General features: G+C 39.5%; 1 protein-coding gene across 3 annotated transcripts in view; it reads right to left on the reverse strand.

Annotated features, from left to right (window-relative positions):
- Positions 1 to 25,425, reverse strand: part of taok3a (TAO kinase 3a) — a 57,976-nt gene that overhangs the window by 29,125 nt on the left and 3,426 nt on the right. For all 3 annotated transcript variants that reach the window (XM_034871567.1, XM_034871568.1, XM_034871569.1), the window contains exon 2: positions 3,576 to 3,697. The gene's annotated coding sequence lies outside the window, so the exon portion shown is untranslated. The remainder of the gene's footprint in view (positions 1 to 3,575; positions 3,698 to 25,425) is intronic.

Raw genomic sequence — 25,425 nt, forward strand, 5'->3', positions numbered from 1 at the left:
AGATCTATGAATGGTATTGTGCCGAGAGAGAGCTGATTAGGCAAATGGCTTAGACCGATTTAATTATCGGAGTGTGTGAGTGTGAATTCTTTACTACATGTGCACTACCTACACACATGACACTGTACTTGTGTGTAGGTGTGCGTTAGTGTGCCTTGCATATACAAACTGGTGTGTGAGTGAGAAAAAGAGATGCTGTGTGTGTGTGTTACTGTGGGATCTAGTGTGCAGACTGCAGACCCTATTTCATCTTTGATATAAAATATTTCACATAGACCAGTACAATTAATTTTCAACTCAGTAAAAGCAATCTAATAGACACAAGATCTAAAGAACTGGGACTTCTCTGATGGTTGTATCTGTACATGAGCACATGCTGTGGGCCAAAGTTCAACATGCTTACACAAGAAACACACAAGCAAAAAAACAAAAAAAAACAAATACTCTCCCAGCCCCAGGGCCCCTGTTGGTGCTGTTATGAATAAGTGATGTACCAACATGTTGTTGCAGGACCAAGCCCATCAGGCTGTTTTTAGATATGGCTCTATACCATGTGCTGCAACAGACATTTTTAAATGGGACATGCCATTGTCTACTCTTGGCCGATTATGTGCAAGAATATGATACAGTATAGGGCTGCACGATATTGGAAAAATCTTAGATTGCGATATTTCTTTTCCCCTACGATATATATTGTGGTATAAAAAAAGAAAAAGTAATTTTTAAAAGATGACATCAATGGTTCCATTTGGAAATAATAAATAATTCTTGACTACTGCTATGATTTTGTAGGGGAGTGCATCTACATTGAAGAAAAAAATGAAAAAAGGATCTTTTCTAATGTAAAACATTCTTTGAGAATAGTTCTAAATAAACAACAAGTGGATTCACTTCATTCTACCTCCTATGTTATCCTCTAAGAGTTACCTCAGTCTTGCTTCTTAACTCTTTCAGTTCTGTAACAATTTGCTTTCATTTCACTGGGTTCATTTGGTTTTAAAAATGAAAGCTTTGACAAGGAGGAAAATGTTACTTTCTTATATGTTTCACACTCAGTCTGGTGGGTTCGCCTGTATTCTTAGTGCAAGTGCATCTTCTGAATTTATATGTGCACAAAAAATCTCTAAATCTCTAAATATCTATTCCATTATACGCCATTGAGAGCACACAAGTGTCCATTTGTGTTTTTGTGTGTGTGTATAGACAGGGGGTTTAGCGGCTTACTGGCCCCCCTACCGGCTTTAGGCAGGAACAGGAATTAGGCAGACTGTGGGAATTCTTACTGGGATTAAAATCTAGCTCTAATCAGAAATGGAAAAAAATAACTGGTTAATCTGCTAAATTGTGCATTAAGACATAGTGTGACGGTGTGGCGGAAGTATGTGTATAAGAGAGAAAGATAATAAGAATTACGTAATTATTAAGTTCTATCATGACTTTGGAGTTGTGTGTGTGTGTGGTTGAAGGTGTGAGGTTGCACATGTATGAGGTATGACTGCGCAAGAAAGCCAAAATCACACACCCATTGAAAAAAATAAAAAATCACTTTACTTCATTAATCCTGTCTAGTAAAAAAACGTAAAGACTGCCAAAAGATGGAGACTTACATCTCACCAGAATGCAAGGTCCCTAGAGAGTACTGCATGTGTGTGTGTGCCTCCTGCTTGACATTAAATGGGTCAGCCTCGTTATGAATAATATAGAAACCTATTTAAATATAAAATGCCAGGTTGTATGGTGATGATAAGAAGATTAAAAAGGGCCAAATGTGACATCAATCAGTCAATGGAAAAACTGAGGTGGCTGTTCCTCCTGTGAATCAATACACACTGTATGGATGCATGGGTACTGTAGAGTGCAGGTATCCATGTATGCCTACACAAACATACAAAACCTTAATACAAAGTAGCTTAATCCAAATGTTAGAATTAGAAGACTAGAAGTGTCTGAAGCGCTCACCGTCTTTGTGTCAAGTTGAAATATGTGTATGAACAGTATCCACACTCGCACTTTTTGCAGGACGTGTGACTGGGAAGACATATTCATGCAGTAAAATATTCAATATACCGAGTACAACTTCGCATTACTTTAAACAGCTGGATATTACACTGCTATTATTAATCTTATATTTACCCCTAAAATAAAGATCATAAGGCCCTCTACATTGTAATACAGCAGAACTATCTTGATGAGAGAGGAGTCACCGAACCTCGTGTCAGTGGTCCTTTGGGCGTTGCAGGCCACTTGGATTTAACATCTCATCACTGCATATAAACTTCATTCATTTTTTTTAGTTTTTACTTTCCTTAAGATTATTTTTGGGGCGTTTCTGTCTTTAATTGATAGGAAAGCTGAAATATGAAAGGGGGGAGAGAGAGAGGGGGAAGACCTGCAGGAAACCATTACAGATTGGACTCGGACCCTTGACTTTCTGCGTGAAGGAATCAACCTCTACATATGTGCGCCAGCTCTACCAACTGAGCTAACCCAGCCGAGTTTCTTTAAACCTTGTCTTCCTGTGACATTTTAAGTCCAGAATAGGCCTGCACGATACTGAAAAAATCTTACATTGCGATATTTTTTTCCCCCGTGATAAGTGTGTATTGTGAAAGGAAAAAAGAAAAGGTAACTTTTAAAAGATGACATGAATACCTCTATTTTGAAATATTAAATCATTCTTGACTACTGCAGTGATTTTGTTAGGGAGTGCATTTACATGAAAAGTGAAAAAGGTTTTTTTCTAATGTGAACCATTTTTTGTTGAACTTTAATGCTTTACAAACACCAAGCAAGCGCTTTGACTAACATTACCCTTCTGAAGTGGTTTTGGAGAAAAGATAAGGTAGAAATATGCTGGTTAACTAGCATGACACCATTGTATTCATTCATAATACTATCAATCCAGGCTAATGTCAGTGACAGTGACTGCATGTTGCTTCCTCTAAATTCCAGGTTGTGGTCAACTAGCGGGGCCAGCTCGTTAATTTGATAAATTCACGCGCACTAGCAACAAACTCTGTGTATCCAAGAACAATTAAATCAGTGTAAATGACGTTAGATCAGACACAGACTTCTGAAGTAGATTAGTGTTACGGCTCCGAACCGTAATGTTAGTTGGGCCGGACGGACCGCTTGTTTCTTTAGGCTAACTATATTAGCTTTAGCCTAGCTGGTAGCAGCTTTCTGCGGGGGGGAATGGCCGGGAGACGTTTAGGTTCAATGTTTGAAGCTTGGACAGGAAGAGTTGGGATCAAACTACTAACCTTGTGTAAAAATATTAGTATTATATCCCAACACACACACACACACACACACACACACACACACACACACACACACACACACACACACACACACACACACACACACACACACACACACACACACACACACACACACACACACACACACACACACACAGTTGGTCTGTCGGATGCTAAGTTCCAACAATGCTGAAAGTTTCACAAATGGAAAAGAAATTGATTTACAAATAAAAGCAATGATAAAGAAAAACAAGGAAGAGATGATAGAGAAAAATAATAGACCAGATAGTGTCAGAGATGTGTATTACCTACCTGTAGGAAATGTGTAAAGTTGTTGTCAGACTAGCCTCTGTCTCCCTCTCTTTCTCTCTTTTTAGATTTAGCCCAGAGTTGACTTCTTGCTGACTTTCCTCATGACTGGAATAATACTGCACCTGAAGTAACAAAGAGAAGGAAACAGAAGAGGGGTTAGACAGTTAGTTTAAGAGCACATTTAAGTTAAATAAAAAAAGAGAACTGTGTCTGTGATAATGTGACAAGAACTGTAATCATAAGTGTACCAATTGATCAAAAGAACAATAATCAGTTAACAATTTAAAGCAAAAATGTTGAGATGCAGGTTGCCGTAGTCTACACTGATAGTAAATATCTGTGGGATTTGGACAAAACAAGCAATTTAAACATTGGGGGAAAAGTGTCAGTCATTATTTACTGTTTACAAAAAAAAAATTGTCAATCGTTAGTTGCAGCCCTAAATGTGACTATTATGTCACCCCCACTTTTTAAATATGAGTCTTGCACTTGTGCACTGATTAGGATGTGATGCACAATACCCAAGCAACATGCCGAAATAAAGTGGTTTTTTTCCTTATTTTTTGTCATTTTGTCTCCATTTGCCTTTTTACTGAAATATAAACAAAAACAAGACCATTACTGATAAGACTAACAGCCTCTTCAATCATCTGCACTGCAATTTGTACATTTTATATCATGTGCCAAGATATGTGCATGGTTGCTTTACAGCACAAAGGGTTGCTGCTTTGCAGTACAAACAGAGGAAAAGCTTTTAAATATCTTCACAATAGCAGATGGTGGAATGACTCAACAGCCAAAGAAAATCTCTAATGACCCCTTACAGTATCACCAGCATAGTATAAAGCCTGTTAGTCATCTCAGTCAGATGGTGATGATACATTGTACATGGCACTAATATCTTATAGTGCAGCAACTCTCAATGTTATTTAGTATAGTAAAATCCAGGAGCCATCTTCAAGTTAATTGATTTTCCACACCTGCTTGTCCGTATTCAGGGTCAAAGCAAGCCTAATGTCTGCCCCATAATGCATTGGTATCTCAAACTAAAGGTCTTGGCATTTTATACAAGGGAAGTGGCTCCTGTTTACAGCCAAACCAATCCTCTTTCTTCCTCTTTCAAATCCATGAGTTCAAGGACATAGCACACAGTGCTATGAGCAAACAAAAGCATTCACAAGCACAAATCCACAAGCAAGCACACATTCATTATTTTGCTTCCTTACACACACACACACACACACACACACACACACACACACACACACACACACACACACAAACATCAGAAAATCGGAGCGAGTTGTTCTGACAGTAGAGCGCTGTCAGCCACTGCACTGTGTTGTATTTGACAAGCAAGTTCAGCAGCAAAGACAACTTTACTTGTGAACACAACCTGGCCCTGAACTATAACATCGTCATTTAAAAGATCAGCACACAATAAAACCAACTGTTGTCCACAAGCAGCCAGCCAATTAGAAAGTACAGTAGATCCATTAATCATTTTTTTTTCTCCTCTAACTATTTTATCAAATTTTCCCCCTCTAACCCTACCCCCCACCAACCTCTTTTTGATCATGCCGAGTGGCAGATTGGGTGCTCAGAGGAACCGCATTCAATAATAAAAGGAGAGAGGATGGAGGGATGAGAGAAGGAGGATACAAATGTATTGTGCCCCTTCTGAGTGTCCCTGAATGATTTATAACACAAACTGATGCTTGCATGAGCCTCTAGGGAAGTTGTAGCTGCACTTCTCCTCCTCTTCCTCCACGCTCACTCCACCCTGCTTGGCATTTGTGACCAAACAACAATAAGGCAAAATAGATGGAGATAAAGGTAAGAGTATAGAGTGGGACTGTACTTGAGTGTCTTTTACTCAAGTCCATAGAAATGCCTTTAAATGTAGCCTTTTCTAAGCTACAATTTGAACATATGCCACTTTCAAGGCGGGAACAAACTTTTATATTCATTCTTAATTAGGTCTAATCTGCAAATTATTTCTCTGATAACTTAATATATAATGAGAAAGGCCCATCACCAGAGCACAAGGTGACATCTTCAAATATTTTTTATTTTATTTATCCTTTATTTAACCAGGTAATACCCATTGAGATTAAAAATCTCTTTTGCAAGGGAGACCAAATATCTAGATTTGTCAGACCAACACTCCAAACCCAAAGAAATCCACTTCAAAATGATTTAATAGAGAAAAAAAGTGGCAAATCGTCAACTTGAAGACGCTGGAACCACAGAATGGTATACATTCTATGAAATGATTATCAAAGTTTTTTATGTGACGTAATGTAATAATTAGGGGTATTTTTAATACTCAATACTTGAGAAGCAATTTGGACTTTGCCTAAAAAGTATGGAATTCTGTACCCAGCCCTATTCGTTCAATTCATTATTTAGATGTTTCTTTTTTAATAAGGCTGCATAGTCTAAGAATACTTCATACCGTAGATTATTGAACAAATCTGAAAATATTTTTTATGTGGACAAAACAAACAATTTAAACATTGGGGAAAAAAAGTGTTTGTCATATTTTACTATTGACAAAAAAAAAACATCATTGTCAATCGTGCAGCCCTAAATGTGACTATTACGACACCCCAAATTTTTTAAATATGAGTCTTGCACTTGTGCACTGATAAGGATCTGATGCACAATACCCAAGCTACATACCAAAAATGCGTATTTCTTTTTTAATAAGGCTGCATAGTCTAAAAACTTCATCCTGTATATTATTGAACAAGTCTGCAAATATGTTAAATACATGTCTTATATCTGTCCAATATATTTCTCATGTTGTTCTTTCACATAACTCAGACTGTAGAATTGTTAAAAAATAGGCTAAGTCAACAAACTGGAACCATTAATGTTGATGTGAGAACATACTAAGTTTCAGAAAAGAAAGTATTGCATGTGCATGTTGTTTTGCTTTCCTTGAGAGAGCTAGTTTCAGACTCTCAGACTGAGGCCAGATTATTGTAGCAAATACTTACTTCTTCCAGCATTAGTTGGGTTAAGGTCATGCAATGACCGGGTCTAACAAATAAAGTAAGATTGAGAGCACATCCCTGGTACAGTAGTACCACAGGCTTTCTGACAGTGTATTGGTGCATTGGCTAATGATAAAAATCTTGATAACCAACTCCAGCGTTCCGTTCCTCCAGTAACTTGACACACGCTGTCATATGAATCATAAATCCTGAGTCACGAGCCATCAATTTCCGAGGCACAACTTGCCCAAGTAACCCGTTTTGAAAACAAAACCTTGTATTGCATTTCTGTTCCTTGGCAAAACAATCCAATAGAACAGCTTTCAGAGGGATCATCAACCTGGATGAGATATTGCGTATCAAACAGGGATTTAGGCCAAGTTCAGGGCTCCTTTGGTTTAGTTTTTCGCAGACTTCCAAGAGTTCATAAAATACTGATCAACAAACTGACTGCTGCAGGTATTCATGATGACATCACTTCCTGGGTGACGGCTCGGGTTATTTTTTGTAAAGGGAATGATTCCTCTTTGCCAGCAGCAGTTAAAGTACTGTTGAACAAGCAATTCTTTCAAGAAAAATTGTTCATCAATCAGTAGATTTTAAATGTCTAACTGACTAGCTCTTAGATGTGAATATATTTTGTGAATTTGAACTAATGTGCGTACTTAAAGCACAACAATCAAACATAAAACTGGTTTTAATACCTTGCCTGACTTTATTAGTCTATAACTTTGAGCCCTGATTTGCCTGAATGTGATGCAAATTCAACACTAAATATTTCCCAAAGTGCCTGAGGATGACTGAGGTTGGCTTCTGATGAGTCATGGTGGAGGTAGGTGTGCTTTTAAAGCATATGTTCCTTAGAGAAATGCTGCTTTAAATAAAGCTGAGACAACCAAATATTAGGCAATTTCCACAATACGCAAAATTCTCCCCGGATAAAAATAAAGTAATCCATTGAGATAAAAAGAAACTAAACATCATGTCCTGATTATCCTGCCAGGGTGGTATGGTGTGGATTTTTATAGCAGTGACTCATTTTCACAGAGTGAAGAACGAACGAACACACACACACACAGCTACACGATTTGAGGATTTGGAGAGTTTGGGGCAGCTCTCATCACAGGAGCTTAGTGACATTATTGAGACATGAAGCGCACGCAGACACACACGCAGAGACACATATACATGCAGACACACACACACACAATACGGTTACCTTCTCAGATTAGCTTTTGGGTTAATGCCAACATAAATGTGGGTGTTGGCGGATTGAGTGACAAATACGAGACAGATAAGTGGCCTATTCACCAACTTAAAACCCTGAGACAACTCTAAATCTTTAGTTTATTTGAAACGAATTTCTCTTGTTGCCTTAAAGCAAAAACAGCCCAAAACCTCACAATGACTACTCCACTTGTGTTGTGGATGTTTAAAAGATGAACTTTGCACCAACAACCTTTTACGGCTCTGTACATTTCCATTTTGCTGAAGCACTCTGGGGATAAAGTGGACACCAGAGATTACATATTTTAACTAAGGTAGAGACAAACAATCAGTGTCTTTAGGGAAGACTTGAGCAAATGATCTTTGTAGGACAATCTACCTTCACACTCGAGAAATATTTTCAAAGTGGCCATTATGCAATATTAAGCAAGCCTAGGGCATTTGTTTGCAATGACGGCTTCTCAGATGGCCCTGTGTTAACAAAGCACCTTGTGGAGGGTGGGGGTGTGGCCTTGACCAACTGCCACTTTGCTCATTTGAAAACCATGATATCTCTCTCTCACGGGTGGGCCACATTCTCTGGGCGGGCAAAGCAGAGAAAGGGGAGGTAATCTAGGTCCTTATGACCTCATAAGGAGCAGGATTTGAGATCGGCCCATCTGAGCTTTCATTTTCTCAAAAGGCAGAGCACGGTACCAAGGGCTCGGTTTACACCTATCGCCATTTCTAGCCATTCAGGGACCATAGGAAAGCTGGGGGGATGTATATTAATGTTAAAAAAACTCATAAAGTGACATTTTCATGCCATGGGACCTTTAAAAATAATATTTTTGGGTTAAAGACTATAGGTTGGACAAAACAAGAGATTTAAAGACTTACCCCTGGGCTTTTTGAACTTGTTATGGGCTTTTGGCGACATTTCAATTAAGAAAATAATTGCAAGATTAATGGATAATAAAAAATATTTGGCAGTTGCAGCCCTTTTTGTCTATTGTTATGCAAATCCGTCTGTCAACTAAGTAGTGGATTATTCTTTGCAATTTACTCAAGCACACAAAAATAAAAGTAAATAAATAATGTCTAACCATTTTGGGGAGGGAGGGGCGGTGCAGTTATGTGGCTTACACATAAAGTGGCCTCACTCTAAACAAAAATGGATTTCAATGATAAATTAAAAATAAACTGATGTTCACTAACGGTGAGAAAACAGAGTAATATCATTCCTGAGTAATGAAAAACTAACAACAAGGCCAGCTCAAACACATACACACAGCTTTGGTCACACACATTCTGCGACACAACTACCATCCCTCCCTCAGTGTGAAAGCTTGTTTAGAGCAATCCCATGGATCCAGGGGGTTCGGCGCGTGTGTGTGTGTGTGTGTGTGTGTGTGTGGGGATGTGTGTCTGTGTGTGTGTGCGCGCGCGTGCGTGTGTGTGTGTGTCTGTCTGTCTCTCTGGAGCAAAGCCTGGAGTTTTCTTTATTAAAGCCATTTATCCTCTCTTGCTATCAGTGCTAGTGCCTTTTCAACCTGGTCAATAGTGTGTGGTCTACTGTTTGGCTTTTTCCATTCACACACACACACACACACACAGCGAATGAAGCAAGCAAACACACTAAGTGCAGTGTCACAGAGCGCCGTCACCAGGCTGTTAAATTATTCAACAGTCCCTCACAGACAATTTTGCACATCAGAGAAAGTGAGGGAGGAGGAGCAGGGGGGTTGCTCATGGGTACCACGATCAGGCACTGAGGGTTATGAGGATCAACAGGATACACACAGAATAGGATAGAGAGCAGGAAAGCAGCACATTTAGTTATAAAAGCTGCAATTTAACTTCATTTAACATTATAACTTGATTTTATGGAAATTGACTCCCTTTTGGAGCTAGCCTCAAGTGGCCACTCCATGAACTGCAGTTTTTAGCACTTCCACATTGGCTTTATTTTCCAGCACCGGAGGTTGCAGATTGAGAAAACAAATGTCAAAATGTGGGAGTTTGATGTTTATGTAATTTATTTTCTCTCGGGCAATCATTTTGGTCGAACTCTTTTTTCTGAAAACCCTTGTAGGCCCTGCACAGTACCGGTTTATTATTTTCAATGCGCAACTTCACCAGCGCCACCTACTCTAAGATGACTCACTGTACAAACCCCACGTGTGTTGGATTTCATGCAAATTATGTCAGAAAACAACTCGATTAATCAGAAGAGATTTGCAGAGATTGTGCATGTGCACCTAAAACTTGAATCCCCCAGGGTTCACACTAACACCATGTCCACACAGGATGCGTAGCATGAGCAGCACATTAGCAGAGCAGCAGCAGCTTCAGTCCCCTGTCTGTGTCCACACAGGAGGCTTTCAGGCCCAATATTCAATGTATGTGACTGGCATTTTTAAAGTGCACAAAGCCCAACACACTATGACTGTGGTTTTGCATGTAAAATACAAAACAATGTGTAAAAATAGGCCTCTGTGGACAGTTTGGATTAAATTAGAGGGAGGACTGAAAAGTGTGGCTGAAACGCATCTGTGTAGAAGTGCTGTAATCTAGATCTTCTTTTTCTAACTCAGACAAGGTTTTATCCCAGTGGTTCCCCAACTGTTTGGCATGTGACCCCTTAAAGCAAAGTAATGTCCACTTGCGACCATGCGTGTTTAGAAGTCATGTTCAACTCAACGGATGATGAACTGATTCTTGTCCTTCTCTGTTCTGTGAGTTAATTAATGTCATTTGACATGCCATAGCAGGAAAAACACAGGTGTAATTAATATAATTAATACTGACTGCACTGCATTAAGGTGTGCCAACTCTAAGTCGCTGGTATTATGGATGCTGGCTCCCCGACATGTCTTACAGGAACACTTAATTTAGAGCCCTCATAGTGCTTTTCCTACTACTGTCACTACCAAATGGGCGTCGAGGGCAGATGTGAGTCCCGCATGCTCAGATTTAAATGATTTATGGCATAACGTGTCATACTGAAATTTGTGAAATCCACGAAATAAACTTCTCATTACAAACAATAAGAAAAGATGGAAATAATTTCAACAACGTTTTAGCTAACTATGATTGTTTGATTGCCAACAACAGCTCAAAATGCCATTCAAGTAAAAGCCTTTGTTGTGTTTGATTGCTAGCTTTTAGCTTGCAGTCATTTCAAAAACTAACTAACAAACTTCATTATGTAGGTCCATTTTTACTATAACGACATTACAGAAGTCTCTCGTTAGCATCTTGTAGGTTACTTGTCGCAAAAGTGACGCATGCGCAATTCACATCTGCACTCGACTCACAACGGGTAGTGATAACTATAACATGTCAAAATGTCTCATGTAACAAAGCACTCTTGACTATACTGATACTGGCCTTCTGAGTTGTCACAAATTAAAATATGCACAACCTAACAACAAGATCATCATTAGTGCCTTATAGTTTGCTGGCTGATATTGCCATCATAAGGAAGAGTTCAACAAGGGCAGAGTGAAAGGTGTTAACTGAAGTATAATCTTTTCCTCTGTAGAAATTGAGAGTTTAAAACCTGAAGCAAACAAGAATTTAATCCAAATGTACTCTCCTCATAGCAGACTATGTTCAATTCCTGCTAAGTGAGACGTAGCTTTGTCTCATTTTATCAAATTAAAAATCTAGCAAAGTGTGGACACTTAAGAAAGAGGGAATTCTAAATTCAAATTAAGGAAAGGAAATACTAGTTTGTTTGGCTTGTATAACCAAGTAGTACACTTCAAAGAAAAACATATGTATGGCTTCTTGATCCTTAGCTTACTTCTCATTGCAAATAGAACAACCAACGTCACGGCCTACTACAACTCATATAAACGCAAATCATATCAAAATATAGCGGAAGGCATTCTTCTTATCATCAAGAAGTCATTGATCAAAAATCTGAGGGAAGACACATTTCCATCAAACACAACCCTTTTGTCTTCAAAACATTTTGTTCCACCATCACTTTGCTCAGGTGGTGGAGGTCCTACTGGCTAATGAGCCCATATCAGCAGTTAATGACAGGGCTGGGTGACTGGAGACCAGTCAATCAGGGGTTAACAGGGTGTAATCTGTAAAGCATTGGCCCACACACAAGCCACATTTAATCCATAACGCTGACCTGGGGTCAGCCATCAGCTCAGCTTTATGACACTCACTTTCAATGAAAAAATAAACTCAATACGCCATAGAGTACAGTTTTTGTCATAATGTTAATGATGTCAATTACTTTGCACCAATTTCACAATTACTTTGCTTAGAAACTTTGTTGATTAAGATTTGTGGAGGAAGGTGTGGTTTAGCTTGCACCAGCTTGTACAAAGGCTCAGCTACTTAATTCGCAACCACATATGTTTTAATGCTAAACAGAAGCTAAATACTCTAAGCACCTCACAATTCAATTCCTACTCAGAGGGCTATCATGCGATTATAATATGATTATCTATGGATTTTGATGCATCAACATTTTTGATTTCTTTAGGCCTACATGATTTATTTTTTCACACTGTGTGACAACTTGCTACTTTTAAAACAGTGTATTTGTGATGATCTATAGTCAAAATAAACAGATGAATTTACTTACAATAACTTTTATTAATAAAAAAAGTAGTTACAAATGTAAGAGATGTGTGTCAACTGGAAAGTTTCATTTGCCAAGATATTGCAAACAAGAAAAGAAACTAAACAGTGCTCAACAACTTGTATACAATGTGACTCTTGTTCAGGTCCATTTTACTTTCTTAAAAAGTAGAAGCCAAAATGCCTTCATACACTAACTTTTAAGCCAGGGCGTGCCTTTCGGATTGTATTCTTTTGGGGATGCTCATGCTTTGCCATCTTCACCAAAACTCAAAAAGTAGCCTAGCTTAGAATATAAACAGTTGGCCAGTTATGAGTCCCCACTAGGTAAATGCATAATGTGCATAGGCGGCAATAGGCAAAATTAAAACTTCCGGACAATTTTTATGCTAAGAGAATACAACAGGAAAATGAAAGAAAAAAAATAAAAACTATATAAAGATAAAACACAAATATTCAACTTTTAGTCTCTTTTCTCACTGGGACAGTTCCCCTGCTCCTGTGTACCTACACCATAACAGCATCATCAAAAAATGGTACAGTGATATAAGCAAAGCCTTATTATTCTCTCAGCTGGCTGGAGCATGATTTATGGAAAATTGATTCTAAATAAAAGTTTTTAAACAAGGATTTAATTTGTGACAGTTAACTTTACAGATAATGTGAGAAATTTGGTGCCATGATTTATTCCACATTGGTAGTCTGTCTAGCAATATGGGTGAGTGAAAGGAAGGTATGCTGGCATTTTTCATTAGAAAGAAGGATATGGCTAATATAAAAAGGTGTGGCTGTAGTGTATGAATAGATAGCATTAAGGGGGTCGGAAAAAATAAAGGCAGTGATAACCTCATTTCTATCTATTAACACCTTGAGCAACCCTTACAAAACAAGACAAACATTTCTCGGTCGACAGCTTAAAGTTCACGATTCCCACAATAAAAAGGGACTAATCGTATGTAAACTTAACCTTTAGTTTTAATTTAATGTGCATGAGGAAATTTGTTAGATAAAAAAATTGGAAATCTAAAAATAAATTGAATACAGGCAAAAAAAGGGATTTTTTTTTGTGTGTATGTTGCTGTGGAATGTGCCTTTTAGAAAGCAGCTTCCCCAAAAGGCAAAATTGAATTATATCACAAAAAAGGGAAGAGAAGATGACAGCAATCAAGGATAATGTCATTTAGGTCTGGTCACTGAGGTCTTGGCCTTTGGGTTTCTACTGACCATGGGTAACCCTTAGGGCGACTGATGGTGCTAAACTGGTTTGAATGCCAAAGATAAGCCATTCGATCAGTGAAGGTGCTTTCATTAATGCGTGTAACACTCACTGCTGGCAACATAGAGCCAGACTCTGCTGGGACTTTGGTGACGAGATGGGCCATCGACCGGTCAATAACCCTGGGCCTGTTTATTACACTATCAATTCCCAGCTGTATTGATTTTTAATGTGGCTGCAAAAATACTCTTTAGTTGCACACCCAAACACATGATAGCTGTGGAATCACACATGCACTCACAGAATGATAAAAACAAACAAACAAACAAACAAAGAAAAAAATACATGTGCAAGTGCACTTAGGCACACAATGATTGATGTTTTGTGCAATTATAAACAAATATTCAGGCACCTGCATGAGCTCATAAATGATGGAACATCAGACAGTATAGCAGTAAGAGCGATCAGTCTGGGGCTGTCTGACATCAAGGCCATATGAGAATAAATATAGATTAACTATGTTTTGCTCCGACTGTGTCATGGCTGAGGTTTCAGCCCCCACATCAACTATTCAGACTCAGGACCATTTTGCACGTGAGTCATAGAGGAGACTCTTGCTAGGTGTGTCCCTGAGACCACAGTAACAAGTGCTGGTGGTCAAATGGCTACACCGGCTAGTGAGTCATCCTGCTGCTGTAGCTCCATTCTGCTTTCCCACAAGGCCATGCAAAATACATTAGAGCACAAGACAGTGTATGAGAAAAAAAAGTGTGCAAGCACATGTCCACCGCCAAGCACATACACAGAGCATACATAATCATTACACGTGCTTCAGTCATTTAATCAGCAGTGTGCAGGGACACACACAGACAGAGGGGCTTCTACTTGTGGAAGTACACGCCAGCTGATCTTGTTTCAGCGCGTGTGTGTGTGTGTGTGTGTATTATATATATATATATATATATATATATATATATATATATATATATATATATATATAGGGAGGGCTGAGCATCGAGTGAAGTGCTACTCTAAAGCCCAACAGGATTTTCCAATCAAGAGCAGCAGAAAGATTAATAGAGGCCTATAGCATACTCTGTAGTGAAAGCTGTACAAAAGAAAATTAGGACATGCAGCTACCACTTGCTCACTTTTTTAGTGTGAGTGGCGCTCCAGTGCCATGAATTGCAGAGTTAAGCTACTACTGTCCTTGCATTTTTACACTTTCGCCAGATAGGTTGAGTGCAACCTCATTCTGTGAGTTGGTGCAAGAGACTCAGAACAAAGACTTAGAACCATGCCTGAGGAAGCATCTAAATCTTTTCAACAGCCTTCTTCCCTTAATCGGCCAAGCAAGGTTTGCCGAACCAGAAGTCAGAGCAATACTGACTGCCCTCCAGACAAAGCCAAATAAATGAACATGAGTCTGCTCTAAATCTCTCAGCTCAGTGAATGGATTCCATGTAAGACGCCTATGCTGGGTGGATGAGAAGCCTTCTCTGACTTTCTTTAAGGCCGTTTTCTTGGAGGGAAAACAATGATGTCATGTAGTCATTTGCCGGTGCCTCACAAACTGACGGGGGATGTTGTGATGTAGGGTTATACATTCATGGCTAGGACTCCCACAGCTGTCAACTTTATAAAAGACTCCATTAAAAAGTCCTGCAACCACTAGTGTATCACATGGAACCATTTCCTGAGGGAGCCTATGGCTTTCAGTTGACCGTTAAGAGAAGACAAAACAATGGGATGGGGATATGCGTTTTAATTGTGGTTCCAGAGAATCACCACAAACTTCACCTTTCTCATTGATTGCCAACTGCCTAATGACATGGATTGTGTCTGATGACATTGTGTTTTACATGGATTCAAGGTTTTCTAAACAAAACCGCAATGTTCCATGATACATAATTCCATTCCATTTGTGTTGACTATTAGGCATATGTGAGAGTAGCACTCATACTGCTTGCTCTACTTGCGCAACCACTGCACCAAGCACTGATGGCACCGTGCCATTCTCGCTATAACTTACAATACTCTTGTAAGGGGGTTCCGGTATACCGTGCTATCGCGAGAATTTCTTGCTTTTCAACCGCCGTAAGAAAAAATCCATACATTGCCAGCTCTAGCCAACATGACACAGTACCTCCATGGTTCTAATTTGACAGTTTGATAGAAGAGCCGTTGGTGTGTAAACGTTGACTCAGATATGGCTTGATAATCATAGCACTTGAGAAGTAAGGTGGTGGGAAATTTGACTGATCTAGCTATCACACCTTATTGGATGCAATGCAGCAAAAGAAGCCAAAGCATACCAACATACCCTTTTGTCTCTTCTGCCTTTTAAGAAGAAAAGACTGATGATCAGCGAAAATGAAAGAGAAAGAGAAGGAGGAAATTTAGCAGAGGAAACCCCAAAAAGGAAACACGCATCTAGGCCACTAAGTCATTTTCCTTGTGTTTTGCCTCTTCCTTTTTTCTTTTTCAAATATACACGGAGTATAAATTATGTACATCATGAAGTTTACAGAGTGGGAGAAAACCCATGGGTTTTAGGACTTCGAATTTTAGCTTTTTATCCCCTGTAAAGTCTGACCGCAATTAGTTTGGGAATTAATTTAGACTCAGAACTTTGCCTCCCCTTTCCTTTTAGATCCAAACTGATTCATCCAGACACACACACACACACACACACACACACACACACACACGTCCTGTGGAGGATAGAATTTACCCACAGAAATGACTTAAGGTAACACCACTATTATCGTTATGTGGATAAGCCAGTAAACAACATGTTTGCTAATTCCAAACTTTGTGGGTATGTAACTCCAGGAGTTAGAAATATGCCAGACATACAGCTAAAGATGGTCAGGCCAATTACATAAAAAGAATCAATATACATCATATTGGCACATGTTGTTACAGCATTGGGTCGGTAAAACCCCAGGCACTGAAGTATTAATGAGTTTGTTAAATAAAAAAATAATAACTACCCAACACAAAATCAATTAATTAATTTCATTAACAAAATTTACAACATTATCAGTTTGTTTTTATTATCCTGAAAAATATAGGTCACAAGTTCTGTGAGCCAGCAGTGGCACCTTTAAATTGCTTGGAATGGCTGAAATGAGACACTTAAAAAAAAAAAAAGTTGAAGGGTCTTGCCAGATGTTATTTTTGAAGGACAGTGCAACAACTAGATCACCCTGCTGCCATGTTCTTTTATTCTGCTGTTTCCCCTTCATTTCAACACACTTGCTGTTCCTTATGCTACATCTCACACCTGTCTCTTTAGGAAAGTGGATTGGAGAGAAGTCATAAGTTTCTTTCTGTACATTTTCAGTTCATTGCTTCCCACAGGTTGAGAATTTACTTCTGGTGGAGAGTGGCCCAGGATGTGAAGGCCCAGGATGTGAAGGCGCAGCGCGTGATGGCTGGGGTCAGTAATGAACTAGTCAAACAAAGCTTTATGAACTATTTTTTGAAACCCATGACTACAAAATATTAACAGATAAATTTAAAAAGAAATAATTATTTACACATTAAAAAAATTTGACTAAAAGATGATACTGATACAGATGAAAATATTGCAAAAATATGCTGCATCTGACATAATTTCAGGGTGTTTATTAGGGCTGCACAATATGAAGAAAATATAAAATTTGTTGAATATTGTGATAATGATTTCACTTGTGATAAATAACCAGATATTAAAATGTACTGAGTTCTGAATTTATAAAAACAACAATTTTTTTTGCTAAAAAACAACCAATTAATCGTTGAATTTAAAACAAATGAAATGAAAGTGTAGCCATGACGTGGTTTGTTAATAAATCAGTTTTTTTTGCTAATGTTAACATTCAGCTGATAAAATACCTGGTTACCTGGAGCCCAAATGTTATAGCCTATTAACAACTTAAATGTATTACTAGCCTATACTATGATCCATACAGAAAGTCGCATTATTATAAATCTCAACACTGTCTCCTCATAACTCCTGTCGAATCTTTTAAGACTAGGGCTATCTAAAGTAAATTCTTGTTTATTTTGTTTGTTAGATCATTGTTTCTTTTGAAGTGTTTTAAACCGTGTTTTGGGAATCCTTCTGAAAAAAAAAAACACCCTCAATCCTGAGGTCTTACCAAATACAGACCTATATCTAACCTTCCCCTTATCCTTGACAAGGTAGTCGCTAATCAATTATGTGATTTTCTACATAGCAGTTGTCTACTTGAGGAAATTCAGTCAGGATTTAGAAAGCATTACAGCACAGAGTCAGCACCGGGGAAAATTACTGATGACCTTCTAAGTGCTTTAGACAAAAGGAATTGTCTCCATTCTTGTTTTACTAGATTTTAGTGCTGCATTTGACACCACTGACCATACCATCCTGTTACAGAGACTGGAACATTTAGTTGGCATTAAAGGAATCACACTAAACCGGTTTAAGTCCTATTTATCTGATCAATCTCAATTTGATGACGTTAACAATGAATCCTCCAGTTATGCTAAAGTTAGCTATGGCATTCCACAAGGCTCAGTGCTTGGACTAATTTTATTCACCTTATATATGCTTCCTCTAGACAATATTATTAGGAAACACTCAATTAACTTTCATTGTTATGCGGATGACACCCAATTATCCCTATCAATCAAGCCAGATTAAATTATTGTGCTGGGCTCAAAATACCTCAAAACCTCATTTGTCAAAAGATATAGTTAATCTGGATGGTATTGCCCTGGCCTCCAGCACTTCTGTCAGAAATCTAGGAGTTATTTTTGATCAGGATATAACCTTTAAAGCCCACTTAAAACAGACAAACTAAAGAACAAAACATTGACAAAATTAGGAACATCCTGTCTCAAAACAATGCTGAAAAACAAGTCCATGCATTTGTAACTTCCAGGCTGGACTATTGTAAATCCTTATTATCAGGATGCTCATATAAAACCCTTAAGACTCTCCAGTTGATCCAGAATGCTGCAGCACGTATTCTGACAAGAATTAAGAAAAGAGATACAATTTTCCTTTATTAGCTTCTCTGCATTAGCTTACTGTAAAATCCAAGATTGAATTTAAAAATCCTTCTTCTGACCTACACAGCTCTAAATGTTTGAGCAGCATCATATCTTGAAGAGCTTACGGTACCTTACTGTCCCATTAGAGCACTATGCTCCCAGAATGCAGAGTTAGTTGTGGTTCCTAGTCTCTAATTATCTGCATGGCCCCTGTATCACACCAGGAAACAATAGCTGGACACAGGTCATGAAGGCTGTCTATGTAAAGCCAGGAAGGGCATGTGCTTGCATAGGCTTCTTTGATATTCTCTCAGCCCGATAATTTAACCATTTCCTAATTTGCCTTCTGGGACAATATCATCGCTGCAATTATCCTAGGGTTCGTGGCCTCCTGGCTTTGCAGTGCTGCACATCTGTTTCATTTGTGTTTGTGTATGATAAGAGCTTGTGTGTGCAAGTGTGAGAGGAAACAAGAACAAGAATAAGTGAGGGAAGTAGTGGGGCGGAGCATTGACTGGCAGAGTTTCCTCCTAGTCAAGTTTAATTGGACAATTGTTCAGTTCTACCTCAGGCTCTTTGGGTTCACAAAGACATACAAAACTGCCCTAGCATGGACTATTAAGCAAGAAAAGGGTGGCAGAAGTAGTTGTTTTTGCTCTCTATTGGCAGCAAAGGAGGCTGAAATACAAAAAAAATAGCTGTAATTGTTAAAAAAAACAATTAAGTGCAACCTACATAATATTTTTGCCTTCCGGTTGTCTCGTACCATAAAATATTGGTGTGGAATTCTGCCATGAACATATTCAGCCAGGTTGAGCCACAGACTTAACTAAAAAATAAATAAAAATTAAGTCACATTTAGCCTGATTCACTGCTGGCTGACGAGAGCACAACACAATCTCCCCCAGATTCATCAGAGGAAAATCTCCACTTGACCCAATGGAGGCTGTCCAGTCACAGTATTAGAGCTGTACAGAGCCTGGGCAGAGGCCTAGTTTCTCCTGGGACTGGGGGGATGGGGTGGGTTTGGCACATACGCTACTCTGGTAGTCCAACAGATGAGAAGTTATCAAGCATTTATGTCAGGTTATGTACCAGCCAGACCAAAGAGGTTCGGTGCTATCTTGCCAGGCGACATCCCCCTTAAAAGCCCTGCATCGTTTGGTAATCCTATGGACTGAAAGCTTGTCAACAGTCATTAAATAATACCAACATTGGCAACGGTACCCACAACTGCACTGCCATGAAAGTGCTCAACCAACACACCAGTTAAATGTGCTCTGCAAAAAAACATGTTCGAAAGGCGCAGATTAAAATTTTTAATGTAACTGTGAGACACAAAAGTGCTTAGGGTAGGCAAAGGAAGCACCCAAAATAGACTAGTGTGGTGAAGCGTATTACCTCACCCCCACTCACATAAGAAAATGGGTCCTTCAAAATCATGCATGCTAAGCCATGATGACATACCCCACTGCGCTAAGCTAGCAGCACATACTGGAGTTTTCCCAGCCGGTTGCATGTAGGAGAGAGTCAGCAGAATGGACGCGAATTGTAGGCCTATGACATGACACTTTACATTTTTTTTAAAGACCCCTATCAAAGTGGACGATGTAGTTCTAAAAATACTCCTGCCTAAGCCCTTTCCTTCATTCAGCTAAATTAAGCCCTAGACCCAGGAGGGGTGTTGGTGAGCAGAGATAGGGCAAGGCAGCCATCAGCAATGGTGATGTCTCTTTGGGTGATGATAGTGGCTGCTCTTAATTCCCCTTGCATTTCAACTTGGCCTGGTCATGGATGAGCAGAGTGAGGCTTGCAAATTTCAAAGAAGAGCTGGAGACAGATGTAGCCAGACATAATGGGGGTTGAAAAAAATGGGGGGTTGGGGTGGGGGCAAGCTCATGGTCACAGCTGCAACTTCGCCAGAGGATTGGAGGCGCGCTTTAATGAAGGGTTGTAATCAAGTTGCTCATGCTAACCTCCCACACCCATTGAGACTGACTTGCCAAAATGCCTCTCTTATGACAGAGGGTTTAGTATGCTTGAGTATTGCTTAAGGAAGAAAACAATGAAAGGAAGAACAGTGCATGTAATGCACAAGATAGAATGGGTTTTTTAAACGACCAATCTGTTCTCAATTTTGGCATATATAACACATGCATTGCATGCAATAAATAAATCAAGCCAGATGTCATGCTAGCAGTGAGCAGCCTGTAAAGGCATGGGGAACAACAAATGAGATTTAACCCTGCCAGGTGAATAAAGGCTGGCATGTGCATCAAGACATATGACTACATTTAAAATGTTACAATATATTTATTTTTAATGTACTCAATGTTTTTTTTGGAAACCTTCAACAGATGGATCCTACCACCTAACAAAGATCGAATCTGGTTGGTCAGACAAAAAGCAGTGTGAGGTGGTGAGTGAACACCAGAAGTGGCACACTCACTAGGCAGGCATTTGTTGATGAGACATCTGTTAGGCCGTGACTTCCTCCTCTCAGAGACAGCTTTCAGTAGACCAAGGCCATGACTCAGGTCTGCGCCAGCTGCTGGTCCATGACTAGATCCATTTCACATTTTTCCCTGTGACTCTATCATGGTCAGTGGTGCAAATACACAGTTTCCATCAAATTCAGAAGTATTTGTAGATGAAAGAGTTTCTGATTATGACTTGGCCTTTTGGACCTTAGTGGACATAGACCACCAGATGGATTATAAAAAAGGCATTTTGCTTAGGGAACTGAAGATTTTCACACATTGTATTAAATTGTAAAGATAGGCTTTTTGAGTCTGTCTTGTGTATAAACATTGCGTTGATGCCCACCAGAAGAAGAAGAAGGGATGCAGCCCCTGTAAACATTGGCATTCAATCCTCATAATGGGTAATTAATTTAACTATTGCCACTGTAGAATATTACTGTTACCAAATAACAGGTAATGATTATCTCTCTTGCTGGCTTCACAAAACCTTGATCTGGCAGCAGTGCAGTTTTGTTGTTTTTTGAAATCATCATTAAATAGCAGCACGCATTAACACTTCTGCTACTAGAGGAGAGGTGGGGGTAGGGAGGGCATAATTCTCCTTGTCATCTGAGACAGCATTCCTATATTAGACATGTTAAACCAGATCACTGCAGAACATTAAGCCTGACAGCAACGCTTAAATATTTGATGCACTCTGCTACCGTAGCATAAACCACCATTCTGCTGTAGCACGGGCTAAACTGACAATTTGCTGATATTTTTTTCAAAAATTCAGGCTTCCACACATCACATGGAAGAGGAGAAACGTTCTTTGCTTTCAGCAGAGTTGTGAGGGATGCTGAGACAGATTAGTCAGCAGGGAGGAGAAATGTTTTTTTTTTTTTTACTGGTGCTTTCAACAGGTTGCCCTAGATGCAAAACAAAACCACTGGCATCAAGGGTTTCAACTTTTGGAAAACATAATAATGACAGTCTCACAGACATGCAGAGCTGACCTAGCACACAGCCAGTAAACTCATTCCAGGGTTGGTGGAAAGCCAAAAGCCTACTAGTGGGTCTGTCATGGTTCTTTAACAGCAGAGCAGGTAAACTTGTTAACCTTGACATCCACATGACCCCCGAGAAGAGAAGTGTTGCAGAATCTGGTAAAGCCAGGATCAGACTCTACGAAATTCAGCGGCGGCCAAGGCAAAGAACACAGAAGAAGTTATTGAATGCAACTAACTTCAGTTGGTAGAGTAACAGCGTGTGAGACGGAGCTGCTGGACCTGGGCTAGAGATGTGACCCATGGCCAGAATATCATTGTTCATAAAAATGCAGCGCAGTGACGATACAAAGATTTCATACACACAACGTGTGTATCCGCCGTTCGACCCATGCTGGACCCGTTCAGAATGAGTCAGCCGTCTCTCTGAGCCTATGTGACAATAAAATTTGTTTTTGTTAAAATCAATCGTGAGAATGATCGTGATCACAATAACCGTAATTATCATTTTGGCCATAATCGTGCAGCCCTGACATGTTCTATGCCTTGTTCCTTGACAGTAACCCATAGGAAGAGAGAGAGTTCTCTAGCTCTCTGGCGCACAAATGTAAACATAGCAAAAATAAGGAGAGACAGTGGTAAAGGACAGATACACAGTGCCTATACAGGCTTTTTTCCCCAGAAGGGATCGTCCTGCATCCCAGAATTTCATGCTAATGGGCAAGCCAGTATCCATTTAGTGCATGCCTAGGTACTGAGCATTTGTGTGTAATTTGGGCCTGTGTGTAATGTGTGTAATAACAACAAAGTGTAAATTGTAATATCCCTTTGTGGGATTAATAGAGTAAAAAGATTTTTTTAAAGTGCTGCAAGTCAGTCAAAAGATAGCATGGCAACTGCATATGCTGGAGACCCATCGCCAGATATCACGCAGCAGCTCTGTGTGAGTGCAAGTCTAATGTGGATGGATCTATCTCGTAAAATAACCATGCGTCATGTTTACAGTAATCGCTTACTCTGTGAACAGCCGTTTATGGTTCCAGAGTTTATCACTCCAAAAAATAAAATAAGTTGAGGACCGGAGGATGCCTCACGTCCTCGGGTTGTTGAGTGAGCGCAACCTCCTCTTCCTCTCATTCTATTTCCAAAGCATGCAGCTCCTCTTCTGAAAACTCTGGTTTGTAGAGGTATGCTTCTGGATCTTGACCGTCTGAGAAGTCATCCTCTTCGTCTCTCACAAAATCCACCTCATTCATCGCTATTCACTGTCTACTTTGGAAAAATAGCCAGCTATTCACACCAGGCATGTTGATGGAAGTTGGGGGATTTAAGGTGCCGCAATATCGCTGAGCCCATGTAGCAGTGCTTCAGGTGTGCTTTCTCCCAATGGGGGGCTTCAAACACCAAAGTGTGGGGTGCGAAGCATCTGCCCTCAGGATTGTTGGTAAACATTTTTTTTTTTCTTCTTCTTCTTCTTTATTGACAAATTGTCAAGTTTCCAACTGACTGAAGATATCTTTTAGTTCCATTAAGTTGTTAAAACGTTTTTTAAATTTGACAGTTTAATGTGGTACATTGCAAACAAATGTCAGACATTATATTACATAAAAGTCTGGTCTAAAATGGTAAAGCAACCTGTGCTTAAAAAAAAGAAACATATCGAAAGAATCGAACCATGACCTTCGAATTGAAAGTGTAATCAAATGAAGCATTTGAAGAATTGTGACACCCCTACAAGTCTGATCCTGGCACATCCATTATAAAACCTTTATGCAAAATTAGCATGTAGGCTATATGCAGTTTTTTAAACACAGGTAAACCCGCTAAAAACAGCCAATAGACTCCTTTCCCATTGCCGAGTAGGTCTGTCTGTTTTTTTCTGCTGGGTCTCATTCAACCAGAGAACAGGTCTTAACGCCTCTTGTTACAGCTTTCTGAGACAAAGAACAAAACTGAAAACTCTGCTGTACATTCACTTGATATCTTTCCTAATAAACTTAGACTCTCCCCGGCTCCAACCACTTGCTCTGTATTTACGGTCACTCACTTGCCACCCGGACCCACACCCACACACACACTTCCATAATTGCCGGTCGGAGCTGGAGCCAATAAATACCTGTGCATACTGCAGAGTAATTTGTCCCAGGATTGAATGTGATTGTAACCATTCCCACTGCAGACAAAAGTTACATGTCAGAAGTTGTAAGTGGGTTTTTTGGCCAGTGGGAAAGGGGTATTACTAAGTCATAGCAGGGAGAGGAGGTTGTCTGGAGAACTGTTTTCACTGCAAATTAAAATAGGGCCAAGATATGTAGGGCCAAAAAGCCTGACTTTATGCCTTCTGGTTGTTCTTAAATTAGACAAGTCAGGATTCAACTGAGACTGACAAGAGATTGCATTAGGCACTGCAGCCCATTAGAAGAGATGTGAAGCGAAAGCTAAAAAAGGCACATAGAGGTCACACCAACAATTATAACCACTATCGCCTGTTCTGCAGGAAAGCAGTGACTATGTGTAAAGATAAACTGCTGTAGCCTTTAGTACATAATAACAATGACATGTGGACAGGCACTCAGCAGAAACAAGAAGTCTCGGATTAAGGAGTGGAGTATTGAAGTTAATGTAATAATTTACAGCTCCCATAAGGACAAAATTAAGTTAGCCTCAGAAAAAAAAACAGCCTAAGAGCACCCTGAGACTCACGTCTTTCGCAAACTCTGTGCAGCATATTGGAACAGTGTGGGTTTGAGTCTGGTCACACTGGTAAATTTGGGGATGTCCTTCAAACTGTTTTATTCCATGCTGGCTTGTCTTCCGGTATTCAGTTTGTGAGCTTTTCATAGATGCATACTGCCTCCATTAGCAAATTCACTGATCATTGTTCTGATTACATGTATAAAGGCTGTATAGCAGACCTCCTGAAAGTTTTGGGGGTGAATAGTTGAAAAGGAGGCACCCACCTCCTGTTCAGCTTTAAATTTTAAACTTTACCCACACCCAGATACTCCAAACCTCTTTACAGAGCATGGCGTGTATTATGCTTGGTGTCAGGGGTTTAAAACCCCCCCCTCCCCCACCTATGTCAGGCCATGTCTACACTAAGCTGGCTAAATTTTAAACACATTTTATTCTCCTTCGTTTTGGCCTCCTATCTATACTAAGCAAGCATTTTGCCCACCCAAAAATGGTGCATCTTGATCATGTTGTCCAGAGTGGCTAGGCAGGTGCTGTGTAGCAGTAACGGTAAGACGGCAATTTTCTGTCACCTCTCGCTCCCTCCAGGATTGCTTATTTTAAATCTCAAAATAGAGTGATTAC

Source organism: Etheostoma cragini, chromosome 5, assembly GCF_013103735.1.
Source record: "Etheostoma cragini isolate CJK2018 chromosome 5, CSU_Ecrag_1.0, whole genome shotgun sequence".
Classification (NCBI taxonomy): Eukaryota; Metazoa; Chordata; class Actinopteri; order Perciformes; family Percidae; genus Etheostoma; species Etheostoma cragini.